We start from the raw sequence: 12,788 nt of genomic DNA on the forward strand, positions 1-12,788 counted from the left end.
ATCATTTCCTGTAAGAATGATGTCATCCACATATACCACCATAACAACTATGCCAGAGCTAGTTTTCTTTATAAACAGTGTATGATCTGCTGCTGACCTATTAAAGTCAAAACGTGACATCACTTCAAACAACTTTTGAAACCATGCACGAGGACTTTGTTTCAAGCCATAAATCGCCTTTTCAGTCTACACACCTTTTGACACTCCCCCTCAACCTCGAATCCTGGAGGTTGTTGCATGTAAACGGTCTCAGATAAGTCCCCGTATAGAAATGCATTTTTCACATCTAATTGGTACAAGCTCCAACCATGCTGAACAGCTACTGAGAGAACAAGACGAATGGTACCCATTCGTGCAACAGGCGAAAAAGTTTCAAAGAAATCAATACTATATGTCTGAGTATACCCTTTGGCTACTAATCTGGCCTTGTACCTTTCAATTGATCCATCAGATTTGTACTTTATAGTATATACCCATTTACATCCAACAATGTCAGCATCTGCTGGGGAATCAACTAGATCCCATGTATGCTGAGATATTAAAGCATCCATTTCTTCTTGCATAGTCAGCTTCCAGCGAGTATCAAGCTCTGCCTGCTGATAGTTCAGAGGAATAGTTTCAGCAGATAAAGCTGAAATAAAAGATTTCATCTGATTTCCAATTCTGGCATCGGAGACAAAATGAGATATGAGATATAAGGTACATTGTCGTGTCCCCTTGCGTAGAGCAATCGGCCTGTTATCACCATCATGAAGATCACTATTGTCAGTAGAACTTACCTCAGGGGAAGAAGAAGATGAAGGCACTTGCGGAGGTGGATCTCTACGCACATATACCAATGGAGGATTATGAAATCTGGAAGAGGATGAAGTTTGGTTCGGGAATGAGGGCACGGATTCCAAAGGAAAAGGAGGTATAGGTAATGGACAAGACTCAGCTGGATCAACTTGCAGCAGGGACCCAGTACTAGAGTAATATGGAGTGGATTCCAAGAACGAGACATCCGCACTGACATACTCTCGGCGAGAAGTGGGATCATAACATCAATATCCCTTTTGATTTTTGGGATAACCGATAAATATGCATTTTGTAGCTTGAACAACTAATTTATCACGGTCAGGGCCAAGTTTGTGTACAAAAGAAACACATCCAAATACTTTGGGCGAGAGGGAGAAGAGGGGGGTATTGGGTTTTAGGATATGAATTGGAACTTGATCACCCACAGAGGAGGAAGGCATGCGGTTGATCAGATAGCAAGCAGTTGTAATTGCATCTCCCCAGTATAACGCAGGAACATTAGATTGAATCATAATGGTCCTGGCAACATCAAGTAGGTGACGATGTTTTCGCTCAGCCACCCCATTTTGTTGAGATGAATAAGCACAAGAAGTTTGGGGTTGGATGCCATTATCTTGGTAAAACTGTAACAGATTTTTGGATTTAAACTCGAGAGCATTATCAGTGCGAACAATCTTGACACTAGATTCAAACTGAGTTTTTATTTCAAGAATTAAAGATTTGATAATACTTGGAACGTCAGATCGTTCCTTTATTAAAAACACCCATGACAACTTAGAGAAATCATCAACAATAACTAAATAGTATCGACACTGAGTCCTAGTAGGAATCTTACTAGGACCCCATACATCTGCATGAAGAAGTTCAAAGACTTTATTACTCTCTGACTCGAAGGAAACGAACTTCGATGATGCTTGCCCAACTGACATGCTTTACACTGAAATGATGTGGTGGAAGGAATCTGAGGAAAGACTGAACGGAGCTTTGACAATGAAGGATGACCAAGACGACGATGCCACTGAACAGGACTGAATGAATGTTCCACTGCAGCATGAACGGTACCCATTGGATGATGTAGGTAGTAAATTCCATTTTCTTTATAGCCTCCACCAATCTTTTTCCCCATCAACAAATCCTGAAAATGACAACCCATTGGATCAAATATTACTCTACAGTTTTGTTCTTTTATAAGGCAACTAACAGAGAGTAAACTTTGAGGAAATTTTGGAGCATGAAGAGCATTTTTCAACTGTAATGAGGAGGAGATAGAAATATTTTCCTGACCAACAACCGGGGAGGTGCTTCCATCGGCTAATGAGACTCCAAGTTGCGCCTTAATATCCTTTAGATCTGAAAAAACAAGTGAATTTCCACACAAATGTCTGGATGCACCAGAATCAATAATCCACTTACTGTGAGTCGGATGAAGAGGATTTCCAGTTGAATAGGCAACCCCAGCTACAGGAGAGGTGGAACTCAAAGGACGAAGAGCTATCAGCTCATCATATTCAGCACGACTGAGGGTGATACTACTGTCACTTGCAGAGATATTTTCCTGTGTCTTTGCTGCCTTGAGAGTAGTAACATTTGCTTTAGGAGCATATGACTTTGATGAAGAGGAGGTTGGACGGCCATGCTTATCCCAACAATGATCTTCTAAATGTCCAGATTTTCCACAGAATGTACATAGAAGCTTTCCTCTGCCTCCCACACCTCGTCTGCGACCTCGTCCTCTGATATTCTGAAGATTTCCACGCCCATAACCAGATGAGACAACTAAGGCAGATGAGTGAGTCACAGATTGAGACTGTGAAAGTGAGATCGCAAGTCTGCTCAGACGATTATATGCCTCAGCAAGAGTAGGTACATCCGAACCAGTCAACATTTGGACTTTTGCAACAGAGAATTCTGAAGATAAACCTGTAAGAAACCGAGCAATCATAGTTTGTTCTTGATGATCCTTTTGTTTCGAACAACAGAGGGGTCTGTGAGCATTAAGTCTTTCAAACGCAGCTTTTACGGAGGCATAGTACTGGGCCAAGGTTTGATCTCCCTGCTGTAAATTATATATTTCTTGTTCAACTTGTAGGATACGACTCACATTCGTCTCTTGTGAGTATGTATCTCGAAGATTGTCCCACATCTGTTTGACCGAATTATAGTAAATTAAACCATCTGCAATATTGGGTTCGACACTATTCATAATCCATGACATAACTATGTCATTATCTTCATCCCAGGTAACATATTTTCCTACCTTTTCAGTGGGTTCGTCTTCAAACAAGATATGTTTTTGACGATGTCCAGATACCGACATCATAAATGTTCTGGACCACCTGGCATAGTTAGTGTCATTCAACCTGACAGACGAGCCGTACGAAAATGGATTGGCAAATGCCTTATATTCTCCAATATTTTCCAATTTTGAATCACATTTCAAAGTTTCAGCCATACTTCTGGTTCCACAAAACTGAACAAACTCCAAACAAAAACAGAAAACAAACCGTGTGTTCCACTCACACACCAACTGATATTACAATCAACAGTTGTTCACACATGAACCAAAAAACAACCCCACGACAGTAGTGAGCAGCAGCCCACAAACAAAAAAATCAGCACGGTAGTGAATCACGACCACATAACTTCTGCATACGCAGACCCTGTTTCATAGCAAGGGTAGCTCCCCAGACATGTACAGATCGACAATCAGCCATTTTCCAATTACGAGCAACACCTTTAGGAGTTGGATTGCTGTTTCTTAAAAAAACAGGAACTCAAGACATGAAAGCACGATAAAAACCAACTCAGGGCCCAAAAGAAAATCAGGGTATCACGGCTGAAATAGAATCACTGATCTCTTTCAAACATTCACTGCAGATTAGAAGGCAAAGATAGTAACCCACAGAAACTAACGTGCTTCCACCACGATATCAAGATCTCACAAAAAAAAACACCAACAGCAATCAAAAGACTGTACCCATTTCCACGATATCAAGATCTCATGCAAACAAAACACCACCAGCAATCAAACAGGGCCCCAAACAGGTGCAGAATCACCAACAGCAATCAAACTTTTTTTTTTAATCACGGCAGAATCACGACAGAAGATACCAACTCGTCAGTAGGTAGTCACGAGGAAAAAAAAAGAAGAAGTTACGAAACCCACAACAAGCATCCACGACCAGCAACATGCCCAGGTCTGTCATCAGATCCAAACAAAAATTTTAATCGCTGACCTGTTTGGAAAAAAAAATTCATTGGGTTGAAGTTTGATCACGATCAAGACATCCTCCACGATCGACTGTGCTTTTAATCACACTCGATCACGCTCCCACGATCAGCTTGGCTTTGATACCATGTAGACGTTGAACCTAGCCCTAGATAGAGAGAGAGAGAGAGAGAGAGAGAGAGAGAGAGAGAGAGAGAGAGAGAGAGAGAGAGAGAGAGAGAGAGAGAGAAGAGATATAGAGAGAGAGAGAGAGACGGCTGCACTTGAAAACACAGAACTCGTTATGTTATTAGGGCCTCTCTCTATGTTAAATAGAGAGAGGCTTAAAAGCCTAATTACAATAAAGCCCCATTATAAAAGCAACATTCCAAATAGCATATTAATATAAAAGAACTTTACTTAAAACCACCTATTCTCAACACATGGTAGTGCAAATTGCTTCTCCCCAGAATTTCTTGGGAAGATTTGCATGGGCCAACATGGATCTTGTCATATCCATTAAGGTTATATTCTTTCGTTCTGCTGCATCATTTTGTTGTGGCGTATAAGGCATTGTTGTATGAAGAGTTATATCATGTCTTAAACTCATCAGAGTTATATTTACCTCCTCTATCTGATTTGATAACCTGGATTTTTCTTCCTAGTAATCCTTCAACTTCATGTTTGTATGCCTTAAACTTTTCTAGAGCTTTTGATTTCTTAGAAATTAAGTATATGTATCCATACCTAGAGTAATCATCTATAAATGTGATGAAATATGATTTTCTTTCGTGTGTTTCTACGGTTAAAGGTCCACAAATATCTGTGTGTACCAGAACTAACAAATTATATGACCTATTTCCCTTAGGAAAAGGTTTTCTTGTCATTTTTCCTTATATGCATGGTTCACATTTTTCAAATTCTATATTTTTAAGAGAATGTAATAAACCCATGTGAATTATTCTTTTCATTTTATTCATATTTACATACCTTAACCTTAAATGCCATAAATATACATCTACATTAAATGCATAATCAATATAACAAAAAATATTCATTGCATTACTTGTAGAAGGAGTTACATTAAGACGAAAAAGACTATGGTCAACATCATAGCAACCCTTGAGCTTCACTTTTTCATCTTTCCCAATAGTGACCGTGTCACCCCGAAAGCGGATTTCGAAGCCCTTTTTAATAAAATCTCTCAATGCTAAAAGATTCCTTCTCATCAAAGGTACATAAAATACATTTGTTAGTAGGAGACTTGTAACACCCCGGATTTCCAAAACAAAGCTAAGTTTAAATTTTCTTAGCAGCGGAATCAGACGATAATGAGTCGTCAGTTTTAGAAAACTCCGAGCACATTACAGGTATGTGGCCACGTAACTCATTGATCACCAAAGTGTTCTATTTTATCGAAAACCACATGTTTATTACAACATCACTGCTAGGAAAAACAATATAGGTTCAATAAAAGGAAGCAGTACAACTCTGTCTAGAGAAACCCTGGAACTCGATGCTGCCTTGCTCCGCATATCGCAACGCAGGTTCAACACCTGAAATCCCCATAAAACGGGGTCAGTACCACTGATGGTCTGGCAAGTAAGTAAACATTAATACATTTAACTCAAGTAAATGCGTCGACCACTAAGGGTCACAATTCGTAATAAAGACGCTCAAGTCTCCACGACTTAGCGTATATCGTAAAAGCCTTATTAGGGCTATGAGTTGAATACCTCGCTCAAGTCTTCATGACTTAGCGTAAGCCTCTTTAGGGCTGTGATTGAAATAACATACTCAAGTCTCTACGACTTAGCGTTTACCTCTTCAGGGTCTCGAATGGATGTCTAGCTCAAGTCTTTATGCTTGACACATCCATATCCTACGAATATAAGGACAGCTCTCCGAGCTTCGCTTAGTCGTACGAATATCATTTGGGGTCTTTTCCCAGTCGGTCTAGTGATATACCGACTATGACACCTTTTCATGAGGTTATACAAGACTTGACACAACAACGTTCATTCACTCATACATTCAAAGCAGCGTTGCACCTAAGCTAATGCTTTGTTTCGATAATTGGTCCTCCCTCTGGGCTTAAGGGACTAATATCTGAGCGACAACGTGACGATCTGGGGGTTGATTATTCTATGTATTTTAGATATCCCAGAGGCCTGTTGACCCCATCCTACTAGTAGGATGATACATCATACTAGAAGAGATCCTTACTAGATAGTCGGATGCATCCTGCTACTGCAGTAGTTGGGTTCAATCCTTAGATATTTAAGGATAACCACGACCTCCATACCTTTGAGTGACGCAGGCCATCAATGAACTCTATCAGGTTCGGGTGAAATATATGTCACTCAAGGCTGCGCCATCACCGTCTTCCTTGGTGAGAAATTCTGAAGGGCTCTGTCAGTCTTACAATTACTTGACGAACATTACGTGCCTATAGGGTAGCCTTTGAGAAGTATGTACCCGACCCAAATCAGTAACCACACGGTTTTCACCGTGGAACAAAATTTGATTCATATGCATGCTTAACTCTGCTCTCGGCACTTTGGCCCTGTCGAGCACCTCACCTCTTCTAGGTGGAAAACAACACACTCTGGCTCAGCGGCTCTTACGAGTCTTGGTTGTGTACGAATTCTTAATGAGCATGCACATGACTCGATCTCTACGGATAGGCTACTCGGCGTATTTTTACGCTACGAGCTCAATACCTCGTCAAGGTGCTACTACTACTTTGGTGCAGTGGCTCTTACAAGTACAGTGCCCTTACAGGTATTAGGGAGACGAGTGATTCTGACATCGTTCCAACAAACGGCATCGTTGTGCCACTTAACTGGTTCTGGTAGCTTATTCCAGAAATTTCAGTAGCACTTCCTCTCTTTAATGGAGAAAGCGTGTGTTTCTTTTAACAACTTTTGCAGCATCTCCCCTCTTTGGTGAGGAAATCGTTGCGCTTTATCCTGGGGATGGATGCACACCGTTGTGCATACTCCGCATCCATCGAGGTTCGTTTGGAACCTTCAAGCCAAAGCTAGGCCAAACGTAAGTGACTTAGTCATTACGAAAAAGCGGTTTCGCATAAAAGCGAAGCCTTTCCAATACGGGCTTCATTCGTCAAGCAGAATCTTGGACGAGGAGCGGTAAGGGAATCGCATGGGCGATTTGGAGTTGGTCTTCATTTGAACGCTCATTTACGCGCCATATAGGTAGTATAAGCTGAAGCCTATGCTTTATTAAGCGACAACGTAAAGTAGTGCATCATATAAGGTCCGATGGGGGAAACCGAACGAAGTATCCTGCCGAAGCAAGTACATATATATGTATATGCAGGAATCGGAAAGACATAATCGAAAATTGCAGAAAGCAGGGAGCCTTGGTATCTTTCAATGCGACGGCGTAAGTAAAAGTATAATCGGAAGTGCAAAATTGGAAATTGCAGAAAGCAGGGAGCTTTGGCATCATACGACGCGACGACAACGGTAAATTACATAGCCTATGCGATATAAGACGCGCCGACAGTATCAACAGATATACACCTAGATCTGTATCCAACGAAAGTCACGAGGCGAGCGGGTGAACACTGAAGTGTCCTAGAGGGCTCAACCAAGAACTAGGGCGAGATACTATTTTGAAGAACGCATATATTGCGCATTCGAACATATATATCCGACGATAGTTACGAGGCGAGCGCGTGAATACCGAAGCGTCCTAGAGGGCTCAACCAAGAACTAAAGCAAGATACTACTTCAGAAGGTATACGTATATACAAACAAGAAAATACTTGAGAGAGATGGATTAATGAAGCAAACTTACTTCAAATCGTGGAAAAAACGACTCCTGAACGCTCCAACGCTTCGAACGAGTTTCGATCCTTCCGTCAAGAGGTCAGACTAGTTCAGATGAGGTCGACCTAGTTGAGAAAGAGGTGAAGCAGGTCAAGCTGCTCAACCTAAGTGGTTTGAACCAAACTGGGTTCGGTCCAAGTCAACTGGGTTCAGCAGGTTCGGTCTTAGCCCAAGCAGTCTAAGTCTGGGTTCAGAAAACCAAACCAAAATCTGGACCAAAAAGGACTTTGACTTTTACTTCAAACCCAACTAGGTTCAAGTCAAGTCAACTGGGTTTGGACCAGGTCAGGTGAGCTAGGACCAGGTCAGGCAGGCTCAGGCCAAGTCAGGCAGACTGAGACCTACTAGGGGAGGTTCTAGAGAGAGTAAGGGCTAGAGAGAAGGGGGGGTGGCGATTTTTAAAGAGAGAGGGGGCTCCTCTATTTATAGAAAAGGTTGCTTAGCCCCTAAGCAACCCTTTTGACCCTTTTGCCCTTTGGCTTTTTTCTAAAATCCAGGTTGATCTTATCCATCTGACTGTTTGATCTTATCCAGAAGGAATATTCCATGGAATATTCTCTGAAAGGTTATGGAAATATCTTAGGAATATTCCAGAACATTCTAGAATATTTTCTGCGGAATATTTTTGTGGGTCCCACAAATATTTTCGCGGGTCCCACAAAAAGTCGGTTTTTCGATGATTTTTTTTCGAATTTTTTTGAGTAGGCCATTATCTTCGTATTGACGTAACTAAGAAAGTTGACTCGTACAAATCTCTTGATTTCATTCAGGCAGGAAGTTGTGACTTATAGAGTGTTTGAGCATATATTCGTGAAACAACGAACATCCTAAGTATAACTGGCTCGCAGGAATTGGTTCGTTTCATATTCTGAGAAAAAATGCTATTTTTACCGGTAAATGCCTCATGAATTTTATTCAGAATTTGTCTGAAAAATTACGGGTCTTACATCATTACCCCCTTAAAGGAATTTTGTCCGCGAAATTCAGTTAAGAGTACAAAGTGCGTAACTCGGGATATTTCTCCCATATGTTAGATTTATAATGTTATTCACTTAGTTCAATACCGTATTTATTCCAATCATAACCTCATATCATGATTCTTGATCGATGAGGTATGCTTCTTATATCTGAGTTCAAATTACGCTACGACCACAGTAGTTTTGTTGAATCAATATTCTTTCAACCAGCTATCAACGTAGCCATCTTGTGTAACTATTTCATATACACACATCATTCCTACTAGGATTTAACCATTTTGGAATAAGTCCCCTGTCAGACTACTTGGTATTGAAAACGTACCTCCTCACAGGTTCGCCCTCGTCAGACTTATCTGATATTGGATCAGTACACCCTCACAGAATCATACTAGCGAAGATACTGATTTTGGAACAATACACTCGCGCAGAGCTGTATACTCTCATAGGCTCGCTCTGGCTAGACGATCTGATCTTGAATATGTAAAACCTCACAAGACTCTCTTCTTGAGAACAATTCCTCAATGATTTATTTTATTAAGTGACTTTTAGCGTTCTAATTACGTAAACTCAATTTCTCAATCATGGGTCTATAGCCATCAATTTTGGGTATAAACACTTAAGATTTAATCTGACAAATCCAAAATTACTTTAGAGAGCAAGGATACATATCGATCCAGATGACCGTACACAAGGTCATAAGCCACTTGTCTCGAGCATTCATTAGATCTTGTCTTTCAATTGCTTCTTACCCTATACAACTCTATCTATCAAGGTATTCAGACTCCTTGATATGGTCATCATTTGTGAGTTGTTCGGCTGTCACCGCATAGACACGACCTGCCACAGGTTTCTGCTCTGCCCTGGGTAGTGGCAGTTGTCGTCGTTGTGTTTGTTGAGAGGGTCCTCCAGATCTCATACCTCTCTGTTGAAGATCTGAGGCCTTCTTGCGTCATTCTCTTACACGATGCCCTAGTTTGCCGCAATACAGGCAACCTCACGTATCGCGAGGACAAACCCCTCCGGGATGATCTGAGCTACAACTTGGGCATCGAAAATTAGACGGTTGGTAGGGCTGATTGGCTTCTACCATCTGTAATGGCCACTTGGCCGGTGGAGTGAAGTTCTTTTCTTGAAAATCCTTTTTATACAAAGGTGGTTGTGATTCCTGACCACCTGGGAACGTCATCTTATTGTTCCCATTACTTGTTACCGGTCTCTTTACTACGATCCCTTTACATCGCTCCCAGTCTGCGCTAATCTTTGAAGCTGCCGCCATAGCGGCTTGGGATGTTTGAGGCATACTAGTTATTACACGAGACCGTAGCCCTTCCCGAAATCCATTGATATACTTATCGGCTCTTTCCTGGTCAGTGTCAAATAACCGAGAGCAGTACCGCTCAAGGTTCTAAAACTTGGTGGTATAGTCGATGAGACTCATACCACCCTGCTTTAGTTACAGAAACTCCATCTTTTTCTTATTTCTGGAGTGCAACGGGAATTAGTTATCCAAGGAAGTTTTCCAAAAATCATCCCAAGGGATGACTTTAAGCTGAGAGAACTGGATGATCTTAGTGGTATCCTACCACTTTCGTGCATTATCCTTCAGCCTATATGTGTTGAAGTTTGTCTTTTTCCCTTCCGGTACTCTCAGTACCAGGAAAACGCGTTCTGTCTCCTCGATCCAGCTTTCTGCAAGCTCTGGATCAGCACTACCAACGAAAATCGGTGGGTCGAGTTTGAGGAATTTTTCATAAGTTATTCCTCCAAGTTTCTCATGGCGAGGCAGGGCTGGTGCTTGCCTTGTTTCACGAATGGCAGACACAAGCCTGTTGAGTGTCTCCAGCAGGAACCCCTGTGTATGGGACTCCTCGCTCGGCATGGTTCTCCTCGTCCTAGGAGCCATTTATCTATTCACGCAAATACACCCAAATTAGAAAAAAGTATAAAATTTATACTTACAGTGTGATACCGCAAACAAGATGGATTTTAAACCAGGTTTCACAGACTCATGCTTTGATACCAATTCTGTAACGCCCCGGATTTCCAAAACAAAGCTAAGTTGAATTTTTCATGATTTTTTTTTCTTTGCAGCAGAACTTAGAAAAGCTTTTAGTAGCGGAATCAAACGATAATGAGTCGTCAGTTTTAAAAAACTCCGAGCACATTACAGGTATGTGGCCACGTAACTCATTAACCACCAAAGTGTTCTATTTTATCGAAAACCACATGTTTATTACAATATCACTGCTTGGAAAAGCAATATAGGTTCAATAAAAGAAAGCAGTACAACTCTGTCTAGAGAAACCCTGGAACTCGATGCTGCCTTACTCCGCATATCGCAACGTAGGTTCAACACCTGAAATCCCCATAAAACGGGGTCAGTACCACTGATGGTCTGGCAAGTAAGCAAACATTAATACATTTAAATCAAGTAAATGCGTCGAGCACTCAGGATCACAATTCGTAATAACGACGCTCAAGTCTCCATGACTTAGCGTATATCGCAAAAGCCTTATTAGGGCTATGAGTTGAATACCTCCCTCAAGTCTTCATGACTTAGCGTAAGTCTCTTTAAGGCTGTGATTAAAATAACATATTCAAGTCTCTACGACTTAGCGTTGACCTCTTCAGGGTCTCGAATGGATGTCTAGCTCAAGCCTTTATGCTTGACACATCTGTATCCTACGAATCTAAAGTCAGCTCTCTGAGCTTCACTTAGTCGTACGGATATCATTTGGGATCTTTTTCCAGTCGGTCCAGTGATATACCGACTATGACACATTTTCATTAGGTTATGTAGGACTTGACACAACAACGTTCATTCACTCATACATTCAAAGCAGCGCTGTACCTAAGCTAATGCTTTGTTTCGATAATTGCTCCTCCCTCTGGGCTTAAGGGACTAATATCTGGGCGACAACGCGACGATCTGAGAGTTGATTATTCTATGTATTTTAGATATCTCAGAGGCCTGTTAACCCCATCCTATTAGTAGGACGGTACATCATACCAGAAGAGATCCTTACTAGATAGTCGGATGCATCCTGCTACTGTAGTAGTTGGGTTCATACCTTAGATATTTAAGGATAACCACAACCTCCATACCTCTTAGTGACGGAGGCCATCAATGAACTCTATCAGGTTCGGGTGAAATATATGTCACTCAAGGCTGTGCCATCACCATCTTCCTCGGTGAGAAATTCTGAAGGGGTCTGTCAGTCTTACAATTACTTGACGAACATTGCGTGCCTATAGGGTAGCCTTTGAGAAGTATGTACCCGACCCCAATCAGTAACCACACGGTTTTCACCGTGGAACAAAGTTTGATTCATATGCATGCTTAACTCTGCTCTCGGCACTTTGGCCCTGTCGAGCACCTCACCTCTTCTAGGTGGAAAACAACACACTCTGGCTCATCGGCTTTTACGAGTCTTGGTTGTGTACGAATTCTTAATGAGCATGCACATAACTCGGTCTCTACGGATCGGCTACTCGGCATATTTTTACGCAACGAGCTCAATACCTCGTTAAGGTGCTACCACTACTTTGGCGCAGCGACTCTTACAAGTACACTGCCCTTACAGGTATTAGGGAGACGAGTCATTCTGACAATGCTCCAACAAACGGCATCGTTGTGCCACTTGATTGGTTCTGGTAGCTTATTGTAGAAATTTCAGTAGCACTTCCTCTCTTTAATGGAGAAAGCATGCGTTTCTTTTAACAACTTTTGCAGCATCTTCCCTCTTTGGCAAGGAAATCGCTGCGCTTTATCCCGGGGATGGATGCACACCGTTGTGCATACTCCGCATCCATCGATGTTCGTTTGGAACCTTCAGGCCAAACGTAAGTGACTTAATCATTACGAAAAAGCGGTTTTGCGTAAAAGCGAAGCCTTTCTAATAGGGGGCTTCATTCGTCAAGCAGAATCTTGGACGAGGAGCGGTAAGA

General features: G+C 41.6%; 1 pseudogene across 1 annotated transcript in view; it reads left to right on the forward strand.

Annotated features, from left to right (window-relative positions):
• The window catches only part of LOC149826630 (cysteine-rich receptor-like protein kinase 10), a 57,443-nt pseudogene that overhangs the window by 21,321 nt on the left and 23,334 nt on the right, over positions 1–12,788 (forward strand). The window lies entirely within an intron of this gene.

The sequence above is a fragment of the Nuphar pumila genome, chromosome 10 (assembly GCF_984573655.1).
Source record: "Nuphar pumila chromosome 10, dmNupPumi1.hap1.1, whole genome shotgun sequence".
NCBI lineage: Eukaryota > Viridiplantae > Streptophyta > Magnoliopsida > Nymphaeales > Nymphaeaceae > Nuphar > Nuphar pumila.